The sequence below is a fragment of the Podarcis cretensis genome (assembly GCF_951804945.1).
Source record: "Podarcis cretensis genome assembly, chromosome: 2".
Taxonomy (NCBI): Eukaryota; Metazoa; Chordata; class Lepidosauria; order Squamata; family Lacertidae; genus Podarcis; species Podarcis cretensis.
Window position 1 is genome coordinate 104688191 of NC_137171.1, and position 27903 is coordinate 104716093.

Genomic DNA, 27903 nt, shown 5'->3' on the forward strand with positions numbered 1-27903 from the left:
CTGGGAACAGTGTATCCGACCTCAAAGGTAGCCATATGCTGGAGGTGGAAAACAGGGCCAGCTCCAAGTTTGAAGGAGCCCTACCAGGTAGTAGCTGTGCTCTAAGCTTTCCTGTGCAACTTCATTTCAATCCCTCCCAATTTCCCAGAGTGATGCTACATTGGATGCATTGTAGGAAATTAAGGTGGCGGCCACATCCAGCCACCTGATGCTTTTCAACGCACAGGGACAGATTTTTTTAAGGACCCTTCTGCGGCATTGGGACCCCAGCTGCTACTGCCCAAACAAGGGCAATAGTGCTTCTAACACTTTCTGAGAGCATACATATTTATTTATACCCTGCCCTTTTAGCTTACAGATAAAAATAAGAAGCACTAAAACGTACTGTAGAAAAAACAACCACACCACCATTAAAAACGATCAAACATGGATAGAATTAAAACTACATGCAGGTATAAAATCTATTAAAACCATACCAATATTTGCAATAAAGACAGCACAGCACCAGGTTTTAGCTTGGACCTAAAACCATGTGGGGTTTTATAGGTCATAACGGGCACTTTGATCTGTGCCCGGAAACAGACCGGTAGCCAGCGCTGTTGTAAAAAGGGAGTTGTATGCTCCCTATACCCAGACCCCCTAAATAATATGGCTGCAGCTCTTTGAGCTGGTTGATGTTTCTGAGCACTTTTCAAAGGCAGCCCCCCATGTAGGGTCCATTACAATCATCCAAATGGAATCTAACTAAGGTGTGTGCCACAGTGACGGGAAGAATTCAGGCTTTGGAAAGTTTGTTGACAGAAATGTGATTTTGATTTTTCATATTTGCAGTCTCCTCCCCCTTTCCTTCTTATTTGGGGTTTTTACTGGTAGATACTGCTGTGCCAAAAAAATGCAAAGAAATTGTGACATACTCAGGTGTCCTTTTCTTAGCCCTCTCTGTGCCCTGGCACCCACTGGCAGTCACTGAGTAGACCTGGGCATCTAAATGCCCCATAGTGGTATTAAAACCACGGTTGAATAGCCAAATGGCTAGTTAGCTGCCACCATCTACTGAACAGAGAGCAGTAGGACTCAACTGTAGGTTGGCTAGGAGGCCCAAGGCAAGGAAGTGGGATGAGATAATCCAGGTTGTACAGAATACTCCTGGATCGTGGGTAGGCAAACTAAGGCCCGGGGGCCGGATCCAGCCCAATCACCTTATAAATCTGGCCTGCAGACGGTCCGGGAATCACCATGTTTTTACATGAGTAGAATGTGTCTTTTTTTATTTAAAATGCATCTCTGGGTTATTTGTAGGGCCTGCCTGGTGTTTTTACATGAGTAGAATGCGTGCTTTTATTTAAAATGCATCTCTGAGTTATTTGTGGGGCATAGAAATTTGTTCATTTCCCCCCTTCTGTAATGATTCTAGGGGGTTGCTCGTGCGTAAGTTGGCGCCACACCTGGCTGGGTTACCTGGGTGAACCCTTTCTGTCCGGACAGCCACCCATCCGTGGCTGTCTCAATCGCTGGCAGAATCCGTCAGTGGGCGTTTCTTGAACCTCTTCCAGCAAAGAAGTTCTTTGACGCCCAGTCTCCTCCTACTCTCCCTGCGCGGAAGTCTTCTGCGCAGGGAGGGTGTGGGCAGCGGAGGACCCGTGCTCTCCCCGCTGGTCTCCGGCGAGGAGTCCTGGACCCTTCTCTCCGATTCCCCCATCTGCCCCCCCTCCACTGGTGTTACGCTGATTTCCTTCCCCAGCGGATGGGCTGCCTCTCTCCCTACTGGGACCCTCTCCGGCATCCCTCTGGAGCCTTCCCTCTGCCTCTGGCTCCGATGGCAGTTCCCTGACACCTTCAGAATATAGTCCGCCCCCCCGCAAGGTCTGAGGGACAGTGGACTGGCCCCCTGCTGAAAAAGTTTGCTGACCCCTGCCTTGGATCAAACAGCACAAGCTGTACTTCAAACAAAACATTTTGTGTACTGTTAATAAAATGCACAGAATTGTAGGAAAATAAACAGTAAAATGTTGCGTCTAGTTCCCACTTACTAATACAGGCCAGTACCTTCTGTTACATGTTACAGATCTAGATGAGACTAAAATCTGCAACAGTCTTTTCTTCTTTCTTCCTGGAAGATGACCAGCATAGATTTCAGGTAGCTTCTGCAGCTAACTCCAGCTGAAGACTCAGAGCGCAGGACTTGGCTAAACCTTTGTAGCTCTTTGCCTGTGAAACTGACACAGTGGCCATCACGGTATCAGGATGTTGGGCAGTAGTGAAACAAGGGTCACAAAGGTCAACCTTGGTTGCTCATTTAGGAAGGGAGAGTAAGGAATTCAGGAAGACCGCTAAGGTCTCGGGGTACAACAGAAAGTCAACTTAAACATTTTATGCATTTTCTACACTTTATCCCTAACCTTTTCAATGCTCTGTGACCATGACCTATCTAGGTGTACTTACAAACTAGACTAGACCATTATAACCACTAGTGGAAGAATAAGGGCAGATGTATATGTACATATGGGATCTGTTCATTGGAAAGAAGGTATACACATACAGTTTTATCAACACACCTCCATAAATTTCAGTGAAGGCTGATACTCTCCAAATAAGTGAGTTTTTGTTTTTTTTAGAAGCAGAAGAAAAGAGCAAAAAATTAAATGCTGGGCATTATCTACCCAAAGTTGCGTACAATTAACCCATATGAAAAATCCGTAGGGTTTTAAGGATTGAAATTATTCCTTGAACTTATGTATGCCATCTCTAGCTGTTGTTTTCTGATTTGTCTGTATTAAGACTTCAGGGATGCAGAGGTGTACAGGGCTAAAATCCAGTGCAAGTAAGCAGTAACTTGTGATTCTGACTGAGCTAAAGCGATGTCTAAGTGCACACCGCCTCCAGAATTCTCTGGCCAAGTAATCAAGGTCTGTTGATTCAAGACTAGCTTTGAATTGGCAGCCTGTGAAACCCAAATTGTCTGTATTCCATAACAATGTAAATGAGCCTTCAGAATTTCCTTGGGTATGTTTCTGCTGGATGTTTGCATGTTTCACATTTTATTAGCACAGAGATAAATAGTTCAGTAGATTTTTCTCGTAAACTCAGTGGATGCTCAGTTTGCAAAGTATAAGGTAAACAGTATAAGCAATGTGTGTTGTCTTGCCTATGCAGGGAACCATTATCTTCTGATAAAAACAAATATCTCCTGCTAGGAAGCATTGGTGTCAGGCACCGAGTGCATTGTAGCAACCCGTTCTGTGATGGACCGTTATTACTGTTGGGCCATTGTGAAGCTGAACAGGAGAGGGAACAGGAAAAGAGAGAAACTTTTGATTATACAGATAAAAAAATAAAGAGTACAAATCCGCATCCTTACTACACTGAAATTTATTTTTAGTATCTAGATGTGGATCACAGTTTTCACAAAGACAAGAAGGACATTGACATGGGGTTATCCAGAGGCAAATTGTACTTCTCTAGAGCAGGGGTAGCCAACCTGGGCATCTCCGGATATTGTTAAGACTCATCGAATCTGCAGATTACACCAAGCTGGGAGGGGTAGCTAATGCCACAGAAGACAGAATCGGGATTCAAGATAACCTTAACAGATTGGAGAACTGGGCCCAAACTAACAGAATGAACTTCAATAGGGAAAAATTTAAGGTTCTAAATTTAGGCAGGAAGAACCAATTGCAGCAATGTAAGATGGGGGGACATCTGGTTTGCCAATAATAATAATAATAATAATAATAATAATAATAATAATTTATTATTTATACCCCGCCCATCTGGCTGGGCCTCCCCAGCCACTCTGGGCGGCTTCCATAGAAAGCAAAAATACAATAAAATATCACACGTTAAAAACTTCCCTGAACAGGGCTGCCTTAAGATGTCTTCTGAATGTCAGGTAGTTGTTTATTGCTTTGACATCTGCTGGAAGGGCGTTCCGCAGGGCGGGCGCCACTACCGAGAAGGCCCTCTGCCTGGTTCCCTGTAGCTTTACTTCTCGCAATGAGGGAACCGCCAGAAGGCCCTCGGCCCTGGACCTCAGCGTCCATGCAGAATGATGGGGGTGGAGACGCTCCTTCAGGTATACTGGACCGAGGCCGTTTAGGGCTTTAAAGGTCAGCACCAACACTTTGAATTGTGCTCGGAAACGTACTGGGAGCCAATGTAGGTCTTTCAAGACCGGTGTTATATGGTCTCGGCGGCCGCCCCCAGTCACCAGTCTAGCTGCCGCATTCTGGATTAGTTGTAGTTTCCGAGTCACCTTCAAAGGTAGCCCCACGTAGAGTGCATTGTAGTAGTCCAAGCGGGAGATAACCAGAGCATGCACCACTCTGGCGAGACAGTCTGCAGGCAGGTAGGGTCTCAGCCTACGTACCAGATGGAGCTGGTACACAGCTGCCCTGGACACAGATTTGACCTGTGCCTCCATGGACAGCTGTGAGTCCAAAATGACTCCCAGGCTGCGCACCTGGTCCTTCAGGGGCACAGTTACCCCATTCAGGACCAGGGAATCCTCCACACCTGCCCGCCTCCTGTCCCCCAAAAACAGCACTTCTGTCTTGTCAGGATTCAACCTCAATCTGTTAGCCGCCATCCATCCTCCAACCGCTTCCAGACACTCACACAGGACCTTCACCGCCTTCACTGGTTCCGATTTAAAAGAGAGGTAGAGCTGGGTATCATCCGCATACTGATGTACAGAAAAGGATCTAGGGGTCTTAGTAGACCACAAGCTTAACATGAGTCCACAGTGTGATGCAGCAGCCAAAAAGCTAATGCTATTCTAGGCTGCATTAACAGAAGTCTAGTGTCCCAATCAAGGGAAGTAATAGTCCCACTCTATTTTGCCTTGGTCAGACCACACCTGGAATACTGTGTCCAGTTCTGAGCACTGCTTTCCTTTTGGGAGAATACAGGGGCAAAGTAGGTGTTGAGCATATCTCCATGCAGAGAACCTCGACTTATCACCGCCCCTTCTCGCGAACAATCCGACTCGCGACCGCGGCAAACCCAGAAGTAAACACTGGGCTTGCTGCAATTTGTGCATGCACAGAAGCGGCTACCGCCGTGTGCACATGCGCAGAACGGCGCTGCCACCAAATGCACATGCACAGAATGGCGCTTTTCACAGTGACCTGGATTGACTCATGAACAGACCTCCGGAACGGATTCCGTACGTGAGTAGACGTTCCACTGTACTTCCTTGTTCTTCCACTTGAATCGAAGACAGATGGAGAAACATTAAAAAATCATTTTTAACCTCTTTCGCAAGCCTGATGGTGACGAAAGAGTTGTGAGTGAAGAGGGGCACCTTTGTCATCCTTTAGACCCCTTGGAAAACTTAGGAAATCTGCTATACCTGGAACTGAGTGTGGAGAGTGCAACTGAATGGGACACAGCTGTGGGCAGCCTGAGGAAATACCATCCCACCTTAGGCCTGTCCATGAAAAGCAAGTCTAGAGTCAGAGACTAGGGGTGATGTTCTTTCAGTTTTTTGTGTACCACTTAGATGCATTTTTAAAAGTGGTATAGAAATTAAATTATCAATCAATAATCAAAGACGATCATATATATGAAAATGTTGCTTATACTCCCAAGTAAGCAATCAGCCTTAGGTAGCTTATTTTGTTGCCTTTCCCAGTATAACATTTGAGGCATAACAGCTGAGTATGCATTTAAAGGTAAAGGTAAAGGTACCCCTGCCCGTACGGGCCAGTCTTGACAGACTCTGGGGTTGTGCGCCCATCTCACTTAAGAGGCCAGGGGCCAGCGCTGTCCGGAGACACTTCCGGGTCACGTGGCCAGCGTGACAAAGCTGCATCTGGCGAGCCAGAGCCGCACACGGAAACGCCGAGTATGCATTTACTCCTGTGTTAATTTCAGAAAGGTTAGCTGTTTCACGAGTCTATCTGTGTTTTTATTAAGGACATATTATTTTTCCTAGAGGGAGCCGTTCCCATCAATTTATGCACATTAAAACACCTAGTAAACCTCCTTAGGAAATCTTTTACTGTGCATACCAAGTACCTATAATTCAAAGATTAATATCTGGGTGTTTTGTTGATATCCCTCCCCCCCATTCTGAAGTACAGAAAGTGATTAGAGCTTATTATAAACACACCCACTGCAGTATTTCATATTTTTTTTAATCACGGCTTGCAAAGCTGGGACCCACTTGAAGACCTTTTGGGAAACTGCATGTAATCTCATGATGGGGACGAAAATTAACCTGTGACTGCTGTAAATAACAATTTCCGGGGGCTTGCTCGCCATATTTTTTATCTCCCTCTTCCCTGCCTTTGTCTCTCCCCCCTCCTGTGCTACTTTGTTTAACCCCAGAGAGAGTTACAATTATGTACAAATTACCTGCCATCTTGCACCATCTGGATAACTGTTCATTTATTCTTATTATCCCGATCAGTTCAAACTCCACCTGCAACTGGCAAGAAGCCCAAGAGCAGCCATTTACCTCCTCCCCTCCTGTCCCAGTGAACGAAAGCTTGCGCATGAGCCCAGGAACCTTGGCTCTTTCATTTCCCTCAGTCTTACATGAGCAAAGAGCATTTCATGACAGACACCTTTAGCCGTTGCTATATACAGGCAGGGTAGGGATAGCTGGAGCAAATTGACAACCTCTGATTGATGGCCGCCGACTGATAAGAGGCACTAATTTCATTGTGTAGCCGTCACATTTCTACACCAATGGAAGAGTCCGGATGCTGGTTAGCCCCACAGAGAGCACTTGACTGGGAAGCTATATAACAACAACAACAACAACAATTTATTATGTATACCCCGCCCATCTGGCTGGGTTTCCTCAGCCACTCTGGGTGGCTTCCAAAAAAATATTAAAATACAGTAGTCCGTCAAACATTAAAAGCTTCCCTAAACAGGGTTGCCTTCAGATGTCATCTAAAAGTCTGGTAGTTGTTGTTCTCTTTGACATCTGGTGGGAGGGCATTCCACAGGGTGGGTGCCACTACCGAGAAGGCCCTCTGCCTGGTTCCCTGAAACTTGGCTTCTCACAGCGAGAAAAGCCCCAGAAGGCCCTCAGAACTGGACCTCAGTGTTGGTATATCCCTATAATGGGACAGGACCACCATGTTGTGAATGGCCATACTTCAAGGCAAGGTATAAACAAATTATTATTATTATTATTAATAATAATAATAATAATGTCATGATCCTATGCACTGTGTGTGACTGTGTGGTGGAGGTGCATTTTCAACACCGCCTTAAGGTTTGATGGACCGGTGTCTGTTTTGAACTGATGTGCTTTTGGGTACCGTATCCCCCATTGGGAATCTGCTGGCAATGACTTCTGATGCAAGGATGTTTCGTGGTCCCTATTGGTTGATGATGTCTTACCAGCATGCATCTTGTGTATGCTTCATTTATATGGGTGCTGTGGTTTCATTATTCTAGTGGTTACAACATTTAGAGGGCAAAGTATATTTGGAGCAAATCATTAGCAACTTATAAACTTTTTTTTAAAAGTGATCTCTAGAGATTTACAAAGGGAGCAACAGGCCCATTCTTACTGTAAAGAGGATCTGCAGAAAATACAGATTTGTTCCCTGGTGCAAATGTAGAATGTGCCTGTGTTTTACCTAAGACAAAAACTTGATCGGTTTTGGTGTTTGCAAAGAAGCATTGGACTCAGTTTCAGGGGTGTCAAATTGAGAGTGTTTTTAGCCTACATTTTTACCCACCCGACCATGCTGGTGACTGTGTTGCTGTATTTATAACTCTGCCCTGGGACCTTGTGGAAGAAGTGGGTTGAGAAATCCAATGAATAAACAAATAAAAATGAGAGGGGGCAAATCGGTTTGCAGCGTGGCTCCCTTCTCAACACCAGTTCAGAGGAAGAGCAGTGTGACTTGCCCTCGTGTTGTCCATTCTAAAATCACTACATGGCATTATAGCATCATGTTTAGTCGTTTAGTCGTGTCCGACTCTTCGTGACCCCATGGACCAGAGAACGCCAGGCACTCCTGTCCTCCACTGCCCCCCGCAGCTTGGTCAGACTCATGCTGGTAACCTCGAAAACACTATCCAACCATCTCGTCCTCTGTCGCCCCCTTCTCCTTGTGCCCTCCATCTTTCCCAACATCAGGGTCTTCTCCGGGGAGTCTTCTCTTCTCATGAGGTGGCCAAAGTACTGGAGCCTCAGCTTCACAATCTGTCCTTCCAGTGAGCACTCAGGGCTGATTTCCTTCAGAATGGAGAGGTTTGATCTTCTTGCAGTCCATGGGACTCTCAAGAGTCTCCTCCAGCACCATAATTCAAAAGCATCAATTCTTCGGCGATCAGCCTTCTTTATGGTCCAGCTCTCACTTCCATACATCACTACTGGGAAAACCATAGCTTTAACTATACGGACCTTTGTTGGCAAGGTGATGTCTCTACTTCTCAAGATGCTGTCTAGGCCTGTCACTGCCCTTCTCCCAAGAAGCAGGCGTCTTTTAATTTCGTGGCTGCTGTCACCATCTGCAGTGATCATGGAGCCCAAGAAAGTAAAATCTCTCACTGCCTCCATTTCTTCCCCTTCTATTTGCCAGGAGGTGATGGGACCAGTAGCCATGATCTTCGTTTTTTTGATGTTGAGCTTCAGACCATATTTTGCACTCTCCTCTTTCACCCTCAATAAAAGGTTCTTTAATTCCTCCTCACTTTCTGCCATCAAGGTTGTGTCATCTGCATATCTGAGGTTGTTGATATTTCTTCCGGCAATCTTAATTCCGGCTAGGGATTCATCCAGCCCAGCCTTTCGCATGATGAATTCTGCATATAAGTTAAATAAGCAGGGAGACAAAATGCAGCCTTGTCGTACTCCTTTCCCAATTTTGAACCAGTCAGTTGTTCCATATCCAGTTCTAACTGTAGCTTCTTGTCCCACATAGAGATTTCTCAGGAGACAGATGAGGTGATCAGGCACTCCCATTTCTTTAAGAACTTGCCATAGTTTGCCATGGTCGACACAGTCAAAGGCTTTTGCATAGTCAATGAAGCAGAAGTAAATGTCTTTCTGGAACTCTCTAGCTTTCTCCATAATCCAGCGCATGTTTGCAATTTGGTCTCTGGTTCCTCTGCCTCTTCTAAATCCAGCTTGCACTTCTGGGAGTTCTCGGTCCACATACTGCTTGAGCCTTCCTTGTAGAATTTTAAGCATAACCTTGCTAGCGTGAGAAATTAGTGCAATTGTGCGATAGTTGGAGCATTCTTTGGCACTGCCCTTCTTTGGGATTGGGATGTAGACTGATCTTCTCCAATCTTCTGGCCACTGCTGAGTTTTCCAAACTTGCTGGCATATTGAGTGTAGCACCTTAACAGCATCATCTTTTAAAATTTTAAATAGTTCAGCTGGAATACCATCACTTCCACTGGCCTTGTTATTTGCAGTGCTTTCTAAGGCCCATTTGACTTCACTCTCCAGGATGTCTGGCTCAAGGTCAGCAACCACACTACCTGGGGTATATGAGACATCCGTTTCTTTCTGGTATAATTCCTCTGTGTATTCTTGCCACCTCTTCTTGATGTCTTCTGCTTCTGTTAGGTCCTTTCCACTTTTGTCCTTTATTATGGAAATCTTTGTACGAAATGTTCCTTTCATATCTCCAATTTTCTTGAACAGATCTCTGGTTCTTCCCATTCTATTGCTTTCCTCTATTTCTTTGCATTGCTTGTTTAAGAAGGTCTTCTTGTCTCTCCTTGCTATTCTTTGGAAATCTGCATTCAATTTCCTGTATGTTTCACGATCTCCCTTGCATTTTGCTTGCCTTCTCTCCCCCGCTATTTGTAAGGCCTCATTGGACAGCCACTTTGCTTTCTTGCATTTCCTTTTCATTGGGATGGTTTTCGTTGCTGCCTCCTGTATAATGTTACGAGCCTCCATCCATAGTTCTTCAGGCACTCTGTCCACCAAATCTAAATCCTTAAACCTGTTCCTCACTTCCACTGTGTATTCATAAGGGATTTGACTTAGATTGTATCTTACCGGCCCAGTGGTTTTTCCTACTTTCTTCAGTTTAAGCTTGAATTTTGCTATAAGAAGCTGATGATCTGAGCCACAGTCAGCTCCAGGTCTTGTTTTTGCTGACTGTATAGAGCTTCTCCATCTTTGGCTGCAGAGAATATAATCAATCTGATTTTGATGCTGCCCATCTGGTGATGTCCATGTGTAGAGTCATCTCTTGTGTTGTTGGAAAAGCGTGTTTGTGATGACCAGCTTGTTCTGTTGACAGAACTCTATTAGCCTTTGCCCTGCTTTGTTTTGATCTCCAAGGCCAAACTTGCCAGTTGTTCCTTTTATCTCTTGACTCCCTACTTTAGCATTCCAATCCCCTATATTGAGAAGAACATCCTTCTTTGGTGTCACTTCTATAAGGTGTTGTAAGTCTTCATAGAATTGGTCAATTTCAGTTTCTTCAGCACCAGTAGTTGGTGCATAAACTTGGATTACTGTGATGTTAAAAGGTCTGCCTTGGATTCGTATCGAGATCATTCTATCATTTTTGAGATTGCATCCCAGTACAGCTTTTGCCACTCTTTTGTTGACTATGAGGGCCACTCCATTTCTTTTACGGGTTTCTTGCCCACAGTAGTAGATATGATGGTCATCCGAACTGAATTCACCCATTCCTGTCCATTTTAGTTCACTGATGCCCAGGATGTCAATATTTATTCTTGCCATCTCATTTTTGACCACCTCCAACTTACCCATGTTCATGGTTCTTACATTCCAGGTTCCTATGCAATATTTTTCTTTACAGCATTGGACTTTCCTTTCGCTTCCAGGCATATCCGCAACTGAGCGTCCTTTCGGCTTTGGCCCAGCCGCTTCATCAGCTCTGGATCTACTTGTACTTGCCCTCCGCTCTTCCCCAGTAGCATGTTGGACGCCTTCCGACCTGAGGGGCTCATCTTCCAGTGTCATAACTTTTATATGCCTGTTGTCTTTGTCCATGGAGTTTTCTTGGCAGGGATACTGGAGTGGCTTGCCGGTTCCTCCTCCAGGTGGATCATGTTTGGTCAAAACTCTCCACTATGACCTGTTCATCTTGGGTGCCCTGCTCGGCATAGTTCATAGCTTCTCTGAGTTCTTCAAGCCCCTTCGCCACGGCAAGGCAGTGATCTATGAAGGGGTATAGCATCATAATGTCCAATATTTGCTCCATCTGAAATATACTTGGAGTCGAGTGTGGATTTCATGCTCTTTATTCAGCTCATAGTAGTGAGGAATGAAGGTTCCCCCCAAATATCTGCTTTATATACATTATTTACACAATGGGCCACACATGATTGGCTAATTCCTGGATTCTCTTTTAGGCTAATCAGGTTGCGGTTTCACTTCCACCTGGAGCTGGATTGGCTGGCTCTTGCAGACCAATCAGACTGCTGCATTGTTCTAGGACCAATCAGACTGCTGCATTCTGAATCCTATTGTTCTAGGACCAGTCAGACTGCTGCATTCTGAATCCTATTGTTCTAGGACCAGTCAGACTGCTGCATTTGGATCCTGTTCAACTCAGTACATAACACTATCATTGGCTGTGCTCATGCAGGTAAAGAATTTGCGGCAGGGTGGGGTGTTGCTGACACAATAGGAGCCCAGGCAAACATCTGGCATGAATGGTGGGAACCTCCCCCCCCCCCCCGCCACCATATATAGGGATGTATAGAGGAGAACTTGGGGGCGGGGCGGAAACCTTCCACCATTTTCTCTTAAAATTGTTCTGGGTGAGAATATTCAGCACAACCCTGATTCAGAACTTTAGCAGCCAGAGCCATGCCCCTTAAATGACAGGTCTGTTTTTATTAGGAGAAATAAATTGTTTTATCTGGCACTTGCGAAATGGGAGGGGAGGGGGAGAAGAGTGCATTTGGAAGCATTTATGTACTTGATTTTTGAACTATGTAGTGGATGTTGCACAAGTCCATTGATCAGTGTAGATCTAAGCTGAGTTTGAAGTAGTTAAGAAAGCAGTATAATTACCAAACAAATCACCCCCGGTTTGCCTCCAGCGCTCCCATTGCTTCTGAAAATATAGACAAATGAAAAGAGCTAATAGGTGGAATTGATTTATTTGAAGTGCTGTCTGTCTTTTTCACTTTCTTTCTGATAGCAAAGAGGTTCTGGCAGACCTGGCTCCAGATGTCTGAGACAAGGTATAAAAGGTTTCAAACCATGCCCTGTTTGATTGCATTTGTCTGGGGTGGGGAGAGGGGGGGGGGAGAAATGGAATAAGATTAATCTTGCTACAATGATGGTTAGCTCCTGAGAGCATTCTCAAAGACAGGAGAGGATATTTCAGACACAAGATGATCAGGTCTTTCCATTTTCTGGATATCAAAATGGTGCATTGTGATTGGTTGGCTCCAGTATGTGGTTAATTGGCTTTCTGTTGGCAACTGATTTTAATTTAAAATATTGGGAGGGTGGGCAGGCAAAATAGACAGGAGAACCTTGACTTTAAAGGGCTTTCCATACCAAATAAATTAAATAGAAGCAGGAAAGGCTCATCTACCCAGAAATGCTCTGAGCAGAAAATTGTATTTGCAAAGCACTCTCCTACATCTCTAGTTACAAGCAAACATGTGACGACAAGGATTTGTATTTTTCCATTTTGCTATGACTCTTCATTCTTAAATTGGTTACAGGCTCAGGCCATAGTCCATGACCTTTTTTTGAGAGAAAGAGAGTTTGCATTCTTTGACGTCAGTTTTTCTTGTCAATTTTTGTCTGTTATGCAATTTGCTAATGCTACGCTCCTTAAACGGCGTACTCCTTCATTTTATGCTTTAATCCTATAACAAATAATTTGCAGATCATAGTTACAAGAAATAGAAGATCGTAATTACAAGCAAGAGGAGACGGTAACATAATTACTGTACCAAAATGAGGCACATGGGTAAACATTATTATTGTGGGGTGTTTTCTTTTTAAAAAATAATTTTTGTCCTAACAATAAACATAGTTAACAGAAAACTGAAGTACAACTAAGTCATCATTACAAGTAGGATAATTGCACATTGTGTGATAAGTACCTTATATTTTCATTTTTGCTAAAACAATGCCCCTTAAAGCAGCTTAATATGATGGTGCTTGTAGTTTGCAGCTCAACAGCAAATTTGCAGTGATAATCTAAAGTTCATGCTTATGGTTCTGCTGTACACCACCTCTGCTGAAACAACTGAGCAACCATTTATGCATTTGCCATTTCCCAGTAGTTCCCATGAAGAATAACTACCCTTCCCCATTGCTTTCAAGACCACAAGTAGAGTTTTTAGTTGCAGTAGTGTGAGCTGAAATCATCTTCACGATTAAACTACAAGTGCTTGGCACCCAAACCTCAGTGCATAATACTAAATAAAACTAAGATGACAAGGCACCACCAGCAATGTCATTAGCAAGGCCTTTGCCAACCTAGTGATGTCCACATATTTTGGACTGTGATTCCCATCAGCCCTAGCAAAGGCTGCAGTAGCTCATTTGAGAGACACGGGCAGACAAAACAGATAGGAGTTGTGCAGAAAAAAATGGTTTCAGTAGATCTATTTTGTCATCTGCACCATGACAAGTTCTATCTACTAAAACTAGATTACACACACACACACACACACACACACACACACACACACACACAATTTGCAGGGGAGGGCAGAAATAAGCAAATACTGGAAAAGTGTGAAAAGATTAGAGAATATTGATTAAATTTTCAGGGTGAGGCATTGAGCGCACAAGCCTTAGTCATTCATGTTACAAGATGGGGCTTGGCCATTTGTTATTTTAAACTGATTTGAAAACGATCCTAAAACAGCAGGTTGCAAGGAGGGTGGAGGTTTATCTCTCCATTCCCCCATCAAGGTCAGAATAGAGATCACCACTAATAGAATGCCAGCACCTCTGATTATGCTGCCCAAGGCAGCCATTTTGTGCTGGCACTCACAGCAATTTTACGAAGATATGAGTAGCAGCAACTCATGTATTACCCCTGAGAGAAAGAAAATAAAGCACTGGAGATCACTTTCCCTGTCCTTGGGTGCTTCTCAATTCCTCCCTACAGCCACACCTAGACTCAAAATGCCAGCATCTTCCTTAGGAAAGCTTACAGGGCAACAGGCTAAGGCACAGCAGGTGGAATCAGCCGCCGCCACCTTGATGGCAAGGCAACTTACATAGCATTCTTTGCTGGATGGGCATTACAGCCACCCTTCATCTGAGGATAGCACAGCGGGTTACAGTATAATAACGAAGTGAGGTAGTTAATTCTACCATGCAGTTGGGAAATTAAGGCCAGGAAGTTGAGTAGAATCTGTACTCTCATATCTAGCTGGTGGACCACAGTGGGTGACAAGACCCTTCTCATTCCTTGTTGCTCTGCTTGTCGGTATTTACTTACCTGTAAGGAAGGAATATAGGGACGCGGGTGGTGCTGTGGGTTAAACCACAGAGCCTAGGACTTGCCGATCAGAAGGTCGGCGGTTCGAATCTCCGTGACGGGGTGAGCTCCTGTTGTTCGGTCCCAGCTCCTGCCAACCTAGCAGTTCAAAAGCACGTCAAAGTGCAAGTAGATAAATAGGTACCGCTCCGGCAGGAAGGTAAATGGCGTTTCCGTGCGCTGCTCTGGTTCGCCAGAAGCTGCTTAGTCATGCTGGCCACATGACCCGGAAGCTGTCTGCGGACAAACGCCGGCTCCCTCGGCCCATAGAGCGAGATGAGCGCCGCAACCCCAGAGTCGGTCATGACTGGACCTAATGGTCAGGGGTACCTTTACCTTTAAGGAAGGAACGCACAGTAAGCCCTGACTTTCTGTCTGCACATATTTTGTCTGTGCTGAGGGCAAGATAGAGGAATTAGGATTAGCCAGCCCTCTTGGGGTGGGACGGGGTGGGGCAGATACACACAGCATACGGGTTGTCAAGGAGTGATATGATTAATGCTGAAACGGCAACAGGAATTTTTGCAAAGGCAGCCGCCGACCTAGACTGTGACTCAGGCTGTTGCTCTGGCAGATGCCAAGAAGCAAAGCCAAAAATGGCTAATGAGATATGTTTGTGTGAGGAAAACTTTAGAACAAATGCCCATTCCCGCTGTGAATAATGGCACTGTCAGAGGAGAGATGTGATATGTGAAAAAAGCCTTCAAAAACACTGTTGGCGGGGAGGGCGGCAGTGTTTGTGTGTGGAGGGGGACACACACACCACAATGTGAAATTTGTTATATGATCACTTCAATGGTGTGAACATCGACAGAGTGGTAGACTGGAAGCATAAACTGTTTCTCTTCATACTATCGGGAAAGGAAGAAGAAACAGTGGGGGGAGATATGTACCAGATTTTGTCTGCTTTTTAAAAAAAAGGAAAAAAAAAAAAAACCCTGAAGTGGTGATGTCACAGAAAAACTGGAAATAGCCCACAAAGAAAATTTAATATAAAATATTTACATGGATTAATAGGAAGACTCCATATGTTGGTTTATATAGCCTGAAAATGATAAGGAGGTGGGGAAAACGAACTGAGTAAGGCAAATTTCAATCTTTTTCTGTGTAAGGGAATGTTTCTTTTCTGAATCTTGGGCTAAAACCTTCTCTGGGCTCTGTTCATCTCTCAGCTTGTTTTGTGTAACCTTTGCTAGCCTTATCTTTTGCCATATTTCCCTCCTTTGCTTGACAGAGAGTGACTCTGATTAACCCATCTGTCTTTTCTGTTGTTATGACATTGCCATCCTCCTCATCTGTCTTGACACTGCCTTGCAGTCCCAAGTTTTCAAGCCTGACTCATGGAGCGCCACACTCTCTTCCCAGGCCAGCTCTACCGTTATGTGGTGTGAGGTGGCGGCTTGGCTTCAGGTTCCGGAGCCACAAGGAATGATAACAGAGTACTGGAAAGCCTCCTGTCTTAAAACCACAGAGAGCCACTGTCAGTATCAACAACATTTATCTATGAGGATCACTGGTCTGCCTTGGAATGTGTGCAGAGGAGGGCAGCCATGATCAAGGGTCTGGAAATCAAGCCTTATGAGGAACGCTTGAGGGAATGGGCATGTTTGGCCTGGTAAAGAGGAGACTGAAAGAGGAGATATGATTGTTGTTGTTGTTTAGTCATTTAGTTGTGTCCGACTCTTCGTGACCCCATGGACCAACCAGAGCATGCCAGGTACTCCTGTCTTCCACTGCCTCCCACAGTTTGGTCAAACTCATGTTGGTACCTTTGAGAACACCGCCCTCAAACTTTCCCAACTTCAGGGTCTTTTCCAGGGAGGCGTCTCTTCTCATGAGGAGCCTAAGCTTCAGGATGTGTCCTTCCAGTGAGCATTCAGGGCTGATAGTCATCTTCAAATTTCTGAAGGGCTTTCACATGGAAGATGGAGCAAGCTTGTTTTCTCCTCATCCACGGGGTAGGACCCAAACCAATGGCTTCAGCCTTCAGGTAGAAAGAGATGCCAACCAAACATCAGGAAGAAGTTTCTGGCAGTGAGAGCTGTTCGGCAGTGGAACGGACTCCCTCGAAAGGTGGTGGACTCTCTCTCCTTGGAGGATTTTAAGCAGAGGTTGGCTGGCCATCTGTCTTGGATGCTTTAGCTGAGATTCCTGCATTGCAGGGACTTGGGCTAGATGACCCTTGGGGTCCCTCCAGCTCTATGGTTCTGTGAATTCAAAGGCAGCTTCCTGCGATGCCACAGATGCCTGTAAACAAAACCACAGCTGGTGCAAAATGTGACTGCGAGGCTGTTGAACAGAGTAGCAAGCTGAGCCATGTGTCCTCGGTCCTCAGTGCGTGTGATCTGTAATATCCGGTTCATGCATGCATGCAGCAAGCCAGCAGATGATGCAGTCCTCAGTTGCTGGATGCATGTTTGCAACGTTACCTGAAGGCACCTCTATAATGGTCTCTAAAGCTAAACGCGACAGTTCCAGAGAGTTTTGAAAATGAAACCGAAACAAACCAGGTTAGAGGAACAGCATATACAGGAGGAAATGCCCTTGTGAAATGGGTTATTCCTTCGATTAAATGTTCATCCGAGACACACACTGTCTTGTACACTCCCTTCTTGCTTACAGAAAAGGATCAGTGACAGCCTTGGCTCCAGGTGTCTGTCAGGGAAGCAGTAAAAAGTTTTCTTTACAGCCTGAGTTTGATCTGATTATACTTGATAGACAAAAAATTAGAAAATAGGCACTTGCTAATTTAAAAGCCTGGCTTTCAAAGAGGCATTTATGTTAAGGTGGCAGCATACTGGAAAAGAAGAGTGCCACAAGGAAAAAAAATACAGGTTTTTAATAGCATGAGTACAGTGTTTAACTTAATCCTTCACTTTAATTTTTCTAGGTGTATCTGTAGTTAATAGTTTAATCACTAGTGGGTGCTAGGCCCAACATTACCTGCAGGGTTTAATAGTCCAGTGCTAGGTATTGTAGTCTTCCTATTTTGTATTTTAACATCCCCACTAAATATTTGCAGCAGAAGATTAAAAAGTTTCAACACCACTACTTTTTTTTCTTTTATTAATTTAGTATTATTTATTAATTTCCAGTATTTATACTTCATCTCTTCATTGAATATTTTCAACCCCAAAGCAGGGAACAAAGTAATAAAAATAAACATGTCCAATAAACAACAGATTAGCAATTCTGCCATAAGGTAAACAAGCAAAACTACATACAGGGTTGCCATGTTTCAAAAAGTAAAAACCAGGACACCCCAAAAGTTATTGAGCTTTTTTCAATTGACTTGCCTAAGATGCGCTGCCTTTCCGGGCATCAATTCCCGGTAATGTCCTAAGCTACAATGAGGACAATTAAAATTTCAAATTTAACCAAATGCAATGGGGGGGGGCACACACAAGATGTTCAGACCAATTAAACTATCAGCTGCAGTTCCCACTCTATTTCCCATTCACAATCCCTGTGTCTCTTGCAATGAGAGAGGTCCCCACTCTGTGCCAACAGACTCTCACTCTGTGACTTTCAAGCAACTGAACACCTTTCAACCCCCCAATCGCTAGCCTAATCCAGGCTCTCAGCCTGAATGGTATGAATTGCTGCCCACAATCATCCACAGCAATTATCCACAATCATCCTCCTGCCCTACTCCATAGAAGTAACAAAGCAAAACACATACAGTGGTGCCCCGCAAGACGAACGCCTCGCAAGACGGAAAACCTGCTAGATGAAAGGGTTTTCCGTTTTGGAGGCGCTTCGCAAAACGAAAATATCTTGCGAGTTCCTGCGGGTTTTTCCCCTTCCCCCCCCTTTTCTAAGCCGCTAAGCCGCTTATCAGCTGATCCGCTAAGGCGCTAAAAGCCGCTAAGCCGCTAATAGCGCTAATCCGCTAAGCCTTCAATGGGCTTGCTTCGCAAGACGAAAAAACCGCTAGACAAAGAGAATCACGGAACGGATTCTTTTCGTCTTGCGAGGCACCACTCTACCCCCTTTCCTGTCCTGGGGAAACTTACAGGCTACAAGGTTGATAAAGCTGCTAGCAAGGGTCATGCAGGAGGATTTGTCAGCCCTTGTCACCTCTCTCTCCTCCTTCCCATCCAGTGCAAACAGTATTGAGGGTGCTCCAGGATAGGGTGCTCCAGAGCATTCCAGTATGATCCATAAATGTGTGTTATTACAATAAGGTATATTGGGGTTCTATATATCCAGAAAGTGTACTTGAATTGAATTGAGAGCAGAGGCGTAAGAAGGTCAGGTGGTACCTGGTGCGAAAAATTTCTTGTCACCCCCCCCCATTTAATTTTTTTTTTTTTTTGCCTGCAAAAATGGTTTTACGTTTTTTCATATTTTCTTACAAAGGAATGTGGATTCTGATCCTCTGATAACAAGTAGGCAACTATGGACAGATACTTAAATCTACAGGATGGATTGTGTTTTGGCTTGTGTTATTTTATTTATAGTTATTGTTTATTTATTTAACAAAATTTATTTTTAAAAACCTGCAAAGTGGTTTACCAAAAAAACAAAACAAAAAAACGCACAGCAGTAAAATCAAGAAAAATTGACAATCCTACTTTAAAACATACAAAAGCTAAAATATTAAGATTAAAATTACTTCAGCTTCCTAAGCATCTAGGTATGCTTGCCTAAAGAAGAATGCTTTTAGCAGGTGCCCGAAAAGAGTCCAGCAAAGGCATGTGCTTTGTTGAAATTTCAGCCTTCACGACATAGGAAAACGGTCAAGTAAACAGCTATTTTCATGGAGGAGGGTCAAGATATTAACTGATATGCATGAAATTTCATATGTAGCTATATAATCCCTAGTGTAGTAAGATAAGACCTTTGGAGCAGGTATTTTTTTAAAAAAGTTTTTTATGAACCGCCCTGGTAGGGCAGTAATTGTTCTTTGATAATTTGTCACCCACCTCCATGATGGCACCTGGGGCGAATCACCCCCCTGCCCTCCTTTCCTACGCCCCTGATTGAGAGGAGTCTATTTTTTCTAGTCTTGCTCATCTCCATATAAATAATAATAATAAAAACACCCGGTGTCTGAATCCTGACTGACACAGACTCTGGAGAACCCATGGAGAACCCCATTTAAATGCAAGAGGGATATAGAGGAACTCACAGTAGCCGACAGTAGTCTCAGAGATGCTTTGTTTTGGACCTCCAGTGACCTCATCCTGAGCTCTGTCTTTATCCTGGCCCATCACTGCCGGGGCAAAGTTAATGGCAGACCAAGCAAGAAGGCCAAAGCCACAGTAGCACTAGTTTGGCTTCCAGGCAGCTGTATCAGCAGGGTTCTCTTTGAGGGGAAGGGTCTGCGAGTGCAGCTTTCTCCCGATTGAAGTGCAAAGTGTTTGAGGACTGGGACATTTGCAGAGAAACCAAAATGCTTGTTTACAAAGCTATTATACTACCAACCTTACTATATGCTTGTGAAACATGGACCACTCACAAACGCTATCTCCAACTCCTCGAAAGATTCCATCAACGGCGTCTCCGATTGGCCTCCACAGTCACTTACAGGCTCATTGTTAAAACCGTGTTTATGGAAGACAGTCTTACTCATGAGGAGAAGATCCAGCTGTAAGCCTTCTTGGTCAGTGACACAGCAAAAGCCCAGGGAGAGGCCATGATTATATAAATCCCTCAGATGCCTCTTGACCTTTGCTGGGCTAACATATCCCATCAGAGTTCATTTATCCCCCCAGCGCCACCTACGTCCCTCACTCCAGTTCCAGCATCTACAGTAAACAAGGTGCTGATCATAGACACCTAGTCCCCAGTAGCATCAACTTTTCCCTTCTGTGAGTGGTAAAACTCATTACTAATTCCGAATGAGTTGGCTAAGTATCAATAAAACAACTGTTAAATAGGATGAGTCTATCGAGCGAGGCATGTTCCCGGATATCCTTCAGACATTAGCTATAGTATTCCAGTATGATTGTCATATCACAGCATCACCACCAGCACATATTGGAGGTATCCTGTGCTTAAGAATACATCATCATTCATGAATAGCCCCCTGAGTTGATATCCAGTAGTGAGGTTCTTTTGCAGATGCAAGCAGCACCTGGAATAAAACTGAGCTGTAGTAAAAATGTGTGTGGGTGTAAGTTTAGGCTCCTTTCTTGTGGAATTCCTTCCCAACTGAGGTGTGGATCTATTACATCAAGGTCAACAAAAACTGGAGCTGACCGCTCAGTTAGGGTGTGTTGCTCTTTGTCTTATTCTCACATGCCATATGTATTGGGAGACGGCAGTGAAATTTTCCATACAAAATAAATAGCTTCTCTTGAGCTGTTTAATCCAAAACAAAACAAAACAAAAAGGTGGGGAAACCAGAGCACAATCCCCACTGCTCTTCACTATGTTCCAACTCTCAAAAATATTTTCCTCTGTCACTGTGACAACAACAACAATAATACAAAAATTATTGGATATGTTACATGATGAAAAGGTAAAGGTAAAAAAAGGTAAAGGTGTTAGGATATTTCCATTCCACCTTAAAAGGGAGCAAGCTTTGTGAGTCACAGAGTCTGCGTATTTCCTGTTCACAGGATGTTTCTGTTGTATCTATGCTTTCGTTTCTCTCTCTGTGCCTGAACACGCAAGCAGGCAGTCATGTTTTTTCCTTTGTTCTGACCAACGCTGAATAAACTTCTAAATAATGCTCTCCTGCGTGCATCTTTCGCTGTACGAATTCTGCTGATAGAGCGTGCATCAGCTCTGGAATGTGGCAAGCTATTTTCTGGAGCTCGTGTCGCTAATTGCTGATACTGTATCTACGGGAGATCGATGGATCGTCCGGAGGCGACGTGGGGGCCATGATGGGCTATATCTCCCTGGCAGTATCCCAACAATTCAGTATCCCTGAATGGTTAAGTCCAGTCAAAGGTGACTATGGGGTTGCAGCACTCATCTCGCTTTCAGGCCAAGGGAGCCGGCGTTCGGCCACAGACAGCTTTCCAGGTCATGTAGCCAGCATGACTAAACTGCTTCTGGCAGAACAGAACACCATGACGGAAGCCAGAGTGCATGGAAACACCGTGTGCCTTTCTGCCACAGCGGTACTTATTTATCTACTTGCACTGGTATGCTTTCGAACTGCTCGGTTGGCAGGAGCTGGGACAGAGCAACAGGAACTCACCCCGTCACGGGGATTCAAACCACCGACCCTTCGATCGACAAGCCCAAGAGGCTCAGTGGTTTAGACCACAGCACCACCCGCGTCCCAACAGGATGACTAACCAACCCCCTCCCCACACACAACTTACACACAAATCATTCGGTGGAGTAAATCTTCCAACCATATAGAAATGAGACAGCTGTACAACACAGAACATCCTTCTGAAAGCACATTATATGAAATATCAATATGTATGTATACAGAGCAAGAGCAATACTGCCATTTATTTGGCTAATAAAAACTGGGTTCAAGAAATGCATCTCATTCCATAACTGATATTTAGCAGAAAGTAGCACTTTATTCCGTGCTTCAATAACATAAAAAACTCATACTGCTAGAGGCCCCATTTTATACACTCTGTGTGTTCAAGTAACTGGTGAAATAGGCAAAGAGAAGCTCTGTACCTTGGAGTGGAAAGTCAGAAAGCACTCCAGCACACATTTATCAGATCACAAATGAGGCAGAGTTCAGTGTGAGAAATGCTTATATATTATGTTGGCCTTACCTTGAATATATTTCTTAGAAGAAGCTACATAAAGCAACCATATCCCGTATGTTATAACAGCTAAATAATTAAGTGTTGCTCAGTAAGAGCTAATGTTTTAAACCAGGTGTGTGTGTCTGTTTTGCTGTTGTGCATAAAAGTATTGCTGTTATTAGCTATTAAATTTATTGCTTGTTTTTTTTTTTTGCCAAGGTAACCCAAAGCAACTTAACAATTTGTGAACAAACACATACATTAAATCTGCATTACAGTAATACAGTTTCCCAGACTGTAGAGTCTGGGAATCAAGTCCCCTAATCATTTCATGTTTTTTCTTCCTTTCTTTTAGAGCATTGCTTACATCTTTGTGTTCTGATAATTTAGGATAGAGTGCCTTTAAACTGTGCAGCCTATAAATGCAGACACAATGAGGTCAGTTCCCCATTTCTTTAAAGTCCTCTTTGTCTCTTTCCAAGTGGAACCCGTGGCCAAAATTCATTTCAGCCCAAGTGGTGTTTGCTTCTCCTTTAGCTGTTTTAGAAGTTATCTCAGCATATGGTCACTCCTTTTCAGAAATATTATTCAGGTAATTTGGCTAAATGTATTGCAAAGCTTTTTAGCTTCCCAGCTTAGAGATACTGAGTTCCTCTTTAGCTGTTTTGCCAGGTACCTGAACACAGAGTGCATATGAAATGGTGCCTGAAGCAATATATGGTTTTTATGTTATTTAAACACACAATAAAGTCCTACTTTCTGCTAAATACCATTTATTGAGTAAGGTGCATTTCTTGAAACCATTTTTTTAAAATGAGCTAAGGTATATGGCTGTGTAATTAGCCTTGTTTTGAACATATATATATAGTCATGCTATTTTTACATAATTTTAGAAGTGTGTTCTATTACTGGATAGATATCTTATTTCTATATGGTTGTGTGATTTACTCTATTGAATAGAGTATTGTTTGTTCTGAATCAGTGGTAAAGAATTTTTTCAGGTTTCCATGGAGTCAAAAGTGCTTTAAAGCACAGACCTGTGCCTAGAATTCATGGGGTGAAAGCTAAGGGTGGATGAGCCCTCAATGTAGCAAAGCGTGTTCTCCTTCATGGAGAGCACGTGTTGCGGTGGGGGCTAGCAAGACACCCCGCTGTTGCTGGGCGGGAAAGAGTTTGGCCACCATTAGTAGAGGGCCGGCTGTTGCTGGGGAGTATTATATGTTGCCATTTTTTGATTGACAGCCCTAGTCTTTAAATGCCCTGCACACAGTGTTGAGCTTCCTCTTTTTGCTGCGTGCATCGGATCACCCTCCCTCCCTCCCTATTTTGGGCTGTTTGCTTGACCTTGCTATGCCTGTCATGGGGTCGTCTGCTTTTGGGGCAGGGGCTCAGTAGGAATTTTGTCCATTTGGCTGATTGGTTGGTGCCATTTGGTTTTTGCCTACTGAGGAGCAAATCGTCACAACTTGTAAGGTTGCAGTTAGGCATTGGTTTGGGAATTGGTTGGTGGAGGGGTATGGATTTGGCTGTGCCTTCCCCTCCAAAAGTGCTGCTGCTGCAAGGGTTTTCCATTAAAGGAACCCAGGGGCTCGCCGTGCTTTTCTCCGAACCCTGTCAAGGGGCTAGGGCCACGCAAGAGCCCCTGGGAGCATTCTGGGGAGAGGTGAGGCATGGTTCCCAGTCCCATCTCTCTCCTCAGGTCTCTTACTCTTTTCTGACTTCGCACGCATGTGAATGTCAGACTGTCCCCGTGTGGGGTCAGATAGTCACAACCAATTCCTAAGCAACCACTCACATTGCTTGTAATTTAATAAAGTTGTGGCCAAAATTATGCCCAAAACCTTAAACAAAAATAATGTGTCACTTGTGTTTTATTGGGGGGTGTCTTGGGGACCTCGGCACGCAAACTGAGCTTGATGGACCAGGGAGAGTTTCCTGTGTTTCTCCTGTTCTTATGTAGTCAGGGAACTGCTCCGCCATGAACTGAATAGCAATGTTGTTGTTGTTGTTGTTGTTGTTGTTTGTTGTTTTGCTACTATCCTTCATCCAAGGATCACAGTGCGGTTTACAATATAAAAACATGAAAATATGTAACATAAATACATATGATGGTTAATTCTCACCTCAGCATACCCAAAAGTGCCTTGCAAATTTCTCTTGGTTCTCAACTGAATCTGTTTAGGAAAAGGGGCATAAAATATTTACTTACTTACTTACTAAATTTATATACAGTTGTACCTTGGTTTTCGAACAGAATGCGTTCCGGAAGTCCGTTCAACTTCCGAAATGTTCAGAAACCAAGGCATGGCTTCCAATTGGCTGCAGGAGCGTCCTGCGGCCAATTGGAAGCTGCGGTAGACTTTTGGTTTCCAAGGCAAAGTTCGCAAACCGGAACACCTACTTCCGGGTTTGCGACGTTCGAGTTCTGAGTTGTTCATGAACTAAGCTGTTCGAAAACCAAGGTACGGCTGTACTGCCCTTCATCTGTAGATCTCTGGGTGGTTCGCAAAATAAAAATGCAAGATAGAAACACAAAATAAATAATAAGAACAAGAAAGAAATAAACAAACCACATACCAATAACCCCCTCCTTTCTCTGCCCTCTCCCATAAACACATTAAAAAGAGCACAGGATATCAATCAGCCAAAGGTCTGGTTGAAGAGAAATGTTTTTGCCTAGTACCTAAAATATATATAATGAAGGTGCCAGCTGAACATTCATGGGCAGAGCATTCCACAAACGGGGAGCCATTTCAGAAAAGGCCCATTCTCGTGTTGTCACCCTCGTGGAGGCAGTACATGAAGAAAGGCCTCAGATGATGATCTGATGGGTCCAGGTAGGTTCATATGGAGAGAGGCAGACCTCTTTCTACATGTTCCAATAGTGTTGCAGGGAGCTGTGTGTGAAAATGCTGGTGTTTTTAGCCCTTGACAGCTTGTTTCCGAGTACGTTTCTGAGCACAATTCAAAGTGTTGGTGCTGACCTTTAAAGCTCTAAATGGCCTCGGTTCAGTATTCCTGAAGGAGTATCTCCACTCCCATCATTCAGGTCCAGTGCCGAGCGCCTTTGGGCGGTTCCCTCATTGTGAGAAGCTAAGTTACATCCCTGGCAGAGGGCATTCTCAGTAGTGGCACCTGCCCTGTGGAAACCCTCCCACCGGATTTCAAAGAGAAAAACAACTACCAAACTTCTAGAAGACATCTGAAGGCAGCCCTGTTTAGGGAAGCTTTTAATGTTTGACAGACTATTGTATTTTAATATTTTTTTGGAAGCCGCCCAGAGTGGCTGGGAAAACCCAGCCAGATGGGCAAGGTATATATAACAATACGTTGTTGTTGTTGGTTCTCTTCTCTGCTGTAAACCACATATGAACCCATGAAAGTACCGCACAACACATAAGAAGGCGTGGTTGTAACTTTTGAAAAACAGCAACAAAACAGTAGAGCTTTTTGTTAGCAAGGAGTTCTTTCCCGAAGTAGAAGGCTGTAACACACTTTTTCCCTGTGCGAACCAGGCAGGGTTTGTTTTTTGACTGTCATACACAGAATCCTGATTACCCACGAAGGGGGTGTCCTGTCAGTGCAATGATCAAGGCATTCAAGAGAGCACATGACAAACAACCACCCTTCCAAAAAGTACAAGGTAAAGAAAATTGCTCGAGGAGAAATGATTAAAAGATGGAAAAGCTCAGGAGGAAAGCTGAGAGCCCTCTAACTATGCATTCCCAGCCAGAGTTTCTTGATATCGAGAAGATGAAAAAATGGGCATCCAGAGACATCGCGAAAGGAAACAATACCCCAAGCCCATAGTTTTCCTTAGGTGTCTTATTTGTCAACTTTCAAAAGTCCAACCGAACTTTATTCTCTACAGGCAAACATGTTGTTTGCACTGAGTAATATACCCAAGTCGCATTGCCTTGATGTGTCTGGGATCTGTTTGATGTGATGATCAGCGCTTGGAAAGGGAAGCGTAATGGACTCATGCTCCTTTTCTCTGCACTTCTCCTTCGCTCTCAGAGGGGATCTTTGGCATCTCTGCCCAACCTTAGAAAGATGCCAAAGTTGGTGGTGCAGGGGGTGTTTGTATATCTCTACTTGGTGTGTGTCTGTGTGTGTGCTAAAGTTGCCTTTGTTGGATTTAGTTGCACTTCCTGTTCCGTGACTCACTTTCACAGCTGGAGTATCTCCAGTTTTGAATTTCTAATCCTCAGGGCTGGCGCAATACACTTTGCTGCCTGAGTCAAAGAACAAGATAGCGCGCGCGCGCGCACACACACACACACACACACACACACACACACCTTCCAGTTCCATGTGCAGAAGCAGAACAGACTGGCAGCTGAATATTACTTGAACACTGATGGCACTTTCCACACCACAACTGAAGGTGGCAGTCTAGTTTAGGGCGGCCCCATATGCCACACAGGGGTGTTTCCTACAGCGTGTCACCACCACTCCCTGCCTCCCAGAACCTGCTGTCTGATACAGCCACCTCAGTCTGCCTACTGGTAGGGCTGGCTCTGTTGAATGCAATTTAAGGTTTTGATTAAAAACCTTCATTTTAGTAGAGCTCAGCTGTTATGGATTCTGTGGGAAAGTAGTTCTCTTGGATGCATTTTTACAAGCGAAAGAGGGGGTACAGAATATAGAAACAGCCACTTTAAAAATGATGCACCTCAGTGTTTTAACATATGAACGTGAAGAAAGGAGGTACTTCTTTTATATATGCCTACATTTATTTGCCAAGCGGCATCACATCAAGCTATTTTGATACTGGGCCGACGGTTTATAATATATTGCATCTCCGTATGTCAAAGTTTCACAGAGACGTCTGGAATGTGCTTCAGAAATATAAATAAAACATAATGCAAAGTACTTCTTCCCATGTCTTCAGGTTGTTATGGAAGTGCATCTGAAATTAGAGAGGGCTGTGCTTTAATTAGAATGCACATTTATTACTCACCGTGCTAGGTAAACTGAAATTATTCTCAATTTGCTCTTCTGTATCATGTAATTGAACAAAAATTTAAGGCTGATAACTTGCAATTACATTGATTTCCATTTTGCTCCTTGGATATTCTTCAGTATGACAGAGCTTGTAGTGGATGTCACTTTATCAACAGCTCATCTCACCAGTGCCCTAATTGCAGGCGGCAGCTAAACAGTTTTAATACTATGTGAAAGTTCTCTTGGCAGAGGAGATTAAAAATGTCACAAATCTGTTTGGGTGGACAGCTTCATTGTCGCTCTTATAATAGTTCCAGAGGTCTGATGGGATAGGACAGGGTTCTTTACAACCCATATCTCTCTGCGAAAATTGTGAATAAGGAGTGGGTGCAAACATTTATTACATTTTGCTTCATTATTTTTCTGTCCCAACTTTCAGGATGGGTATCCCAAGTTCAGGGTGGGTTTCATGAGCCATGGCTTCTAATTGGGGGAAAAAAGAAACTCAAAAGTTTGGCAAAAGTAGTGCAAGCAGACAATAAGGAATGCAAAAATGAATTTCAGGAGCATTTTGCTACAACATCCGGTTGGCCACTGTGGGGATAGGATGCTTTCGGTTGAATTTGTGATGGCTTTTAGTCAAAAACAATAAATGAATGAATGGTTGAAGGCTTTTGGTTTGGGTGCTCTTTATCTTCACCACAACTTAGGTTTAGATACAGTGACAGGAAAAATGTCGTCTAGTCTTCTTCTTTAGCAATCACTCTTAGCCGAGTAAGATTGTCTTCCATGAACATGGTCTTAACAGTGAGTCCGTAAGTGACTGCACAGGCCAGATCTGGATCCAC

The 27903-nt window shown here is 44.0% G+C and overlaps 2 protein-coding genes across 5 annotated transcripts in view; one reads left to right on the plus strand and one right to left on the minus strand.

The window, feature by feature from the left end:
• The window catches only part of FHIT (fragile histidine triad diadenosine triphosphatase), a 1061423-nt gene that overhangs the window by 490894 nt on the left and 542626 nt on the right, over positions 1-27903 (plus strand). The gene's annotated exons all lie outside the window — the stretch shown is intronic.
• LOC307208816 (uncharacterized protein) overlaps positions 1-27903 on the minus strand; it is a 481810-nt gene that overhangs the window by 26409 nt on the left and 427498 nt on the right. The window lies entirely within an intron of this gene.